The sequence below is a fragment of the Mus caroli genome, chromosome 14 (genome assembly GCF_900094665.2).
Source record: "Mus caroli chromosome 14, CAROLI_EIJ_v1.1, whole genome shotgun sequence".
Classification (NCBI taxonomy): Eukaryota; Metazoa; Chordata; class Mammalia; order Rodentia; family Muridae; genus Mus; species Mus caroli.
The window spans coordinates 89,638,381-89,641,041 of record NC_034583.1 but is presented as its reverse complement, the minus strand read 5'-3'; the positions used below and the strand labels follow the sequence as shown (position 1 = coordinate 89,641,041).

Below are 2,661 nucleotides of genomic sequence, written 5' to 3'. Positions count from 1 at the left end.
GCTATACAGAGAAACCCTGTCTCAAAAAAAAAAATAAAAATAAAAAAAAATAAACTAAATCATCTCTTCTGGGCCTTTTGGCTAAGACCAAGTATAGTATCTGTTCTTATCAGTTTAATATCTGACACATCCTCTATCCGAGGACAATATATTAAATGGATTTTTGGAGTTAGGAAAAATAAAATAAAATAAAACAACAACAACAACCATGTATTAAATTATCCCAGCAATTCCCTGTACCCATTGTTCACTAAATGATCAACCCTTGCACATTGCTTACTTATCAGTTCTTAACTACAAGGTCCACTTTTTCTCTTCCGTCCCTGTAGTTAGTTTAGCAGCACGTCATTGGCTGTCCCCTTCCCAGTGTCATGTGGAGAAGTTCCCCTGGTTCACAAGATAAACAACACTACTCGTGCCCAAATGTGAATATAAACCTGAAAGAAAATATTTCCAATAAGGCATAACAGTAGAAGATGCAGCTCAAACAATTGTGATCCATAGCAATCTCCAACCACTACACCAGAGAAGATAACGCACAGCTGGCTGGCAATGGTGCCTGCCTTTAACCCCAGAATTTAGGAGACAGATCTCTGAGTTCGAGGGCAGCCTGGCCTACAGAACAAGATACAGGACATCCAGAGCTACCCAGAGAAACCCTGTCTAGAAAAACAACAAAACAAACAAACAAAAAGAACATAGTGCATATTTTTACAGGGAAAAAATCTAGACCTGATCAGTAACCAAGCACGTCTAAGGCAAATACCACACAAGGTGCTTAGCAATACAGCGTGAGGCCTACAAGACGTCTGCGTCAAAAAGCTTGCCAACTCTCAGAACCAACAAACATTATCCAAGAAAATCAAGACTCTTGTCTTAGTATCAGATGGCTTTTATTCCAAATTTTGGAGTTATTTCCACATAAAGGGGAAGCCAAAAATATGAAACATTTTTATTATTATAAACAAGATAAAGGATTGGTGTGCAGTTCAGTTGTTAAGAGTACCTTCCTAGTATGTGTTAGGCCCTGCAATTGGGCCCTGATCACATCAAACCAGGTACGGTGGCTGAAGCCTGAGATCCTAGCACATGGAAAGTGATGGCAGGTCAAGGTCTTCATTTGCTGCAGAGAGATCATGAGACCAGGGTGAGCTATTCTGAGACAGAAGAAAGAAAACAAGAAGGAAGGAAGGAAGGAAGGAAGGAAGGAAGGAAGGAAGGAAGGAAGGAAGGAAGGAAGGAAGGAAAACAAAATTAAAAAGCACAAAGTGTATATTATTTCTTTCAGACATTTTGCTCAACAGAGTCCTTCAATACACACACTTGCAGAATTTAGAAACACATAAACAACTCTGGTGTTTGTGGCAGGCATGGTGGCACGTGGCTGTGGGTCCAACATTCAGAAGCTGAGGTAAGACTTCCAAGCCAGGGAGGCTGTGTCTCAGAAAAGATGAAGAGGAGGAAGAGGACAAGGAGGAGGAGGAAGAAGAGGAGGGGAGGAGAACAAGGTAAGGAAGTATGTATGGATTGAAGGAAGGACAGAAGAAGAGAAAAAACACACAAAAAGCAACACTCACTAGACAAGATTATATTCAAAGAAAAATATGAAATATACTTTAAAAAGATTTATTTATTTTATTTTATCTATATGAGTACACTGCAGTGTTTAACACATTTTTTTTGTTATCCTTCCAAAAGCAAACATGAGGAGATTCACAAAAAGAAGCCATACAGACAATTTACCGCTCTCTTAATGAAAGAGAAAACTAGCCTGGCGCGGTGGTGCATGCCTTTAATCCCAGCACTTGGGAGGCAGAGGCAGGCAGATTTCTGAGTTCAGGGCCAGCCTGGTCTACAAAGTGAGTTCCAGGACAGCCAGAGCTACACAGAGAAACCCTGTCTCGAAAAACCAGAAAAAAAAGAAGGGAATGAGAAAACTGAGGACCACAGGAACAAAACTCTTCCCAAAACACATCAGGCCATTTGAACACCCTGCTGGGGCAGGACCCTATGCCATAAGTTCCTATTTACCACACTAATTCACAAAGGGCAAACTTAGGAAAGGTGAAACCAATACCTCAGCTCACCTTCCATGTGTTCCCAACTCTCCTCTTCAAAGCCCCTAGTTCATGCTCTTTCGAGCATTTTCAATGGAAATTATTTTCTTCTCTTCCTAATAGCTGTCTCGTTGTTCAGCCAGAATATGTTTATGTCAATCTTTGTGTCTTTGCTTAAAGCACCAGCTTGTAACAGAAACAGGTGGTGCTCGTCTTTAATCCCAGCACTCCAGAGGCTGAGGCTGGAGGATCTCTGAATTCAAGGCCAGCCTAGGCAAGGTCAGCTTAGAAAAAGTGTAAAACAGCCAGGGCTGTTGAAAAACAATCAAGGTGCTCACTTCGGCAGCACATATACTAAAATTGGAACGATACAGAGAAGATTAACATGGCCCCTGCGCAAGGATGACACGCAAATTCGTGAAGCGTTCCATATTTTTAAATTCCTGGGCAAATGGTTGGACCTGGAGGGCATTATCCTGAGTGAGGTAACCCAATCACAAAAGAACTCAAATGATATGTACTCACTGATAAATGGATATTAGCCCAGAAACTTAGAATACCCAAGATATAAGTTACAATTTGCAAAACACATGAAACTCAAGAA

The 2,661-nt window shown here is 40.9% G+C and overlaps 1 non-coding gene and 1 pseudogene across 1 annotated transcript; both read left to right on the top strand.

Annotated features, from left to right (window-relative positions):
• The first annotated feature begins 61 nt into the window (after positions 1-61).
• LOC115029345 lies at positions 62-182 on the top strand (annotated as a pseudogene).
• Positions 183-2,387: 2,205 nt separating this feature from the next.
• Positions 2,388-2,494, top strand: LOC115029362. The gene has a single exon (XR_003834913.1). It is a non-coding gene; the product is annotated as a U6 spliceosomal RNA (small nuclear RNA).
• The last annotated feature ends 167 nt before the right edge of the window (positions 2,495-2,661 follow it).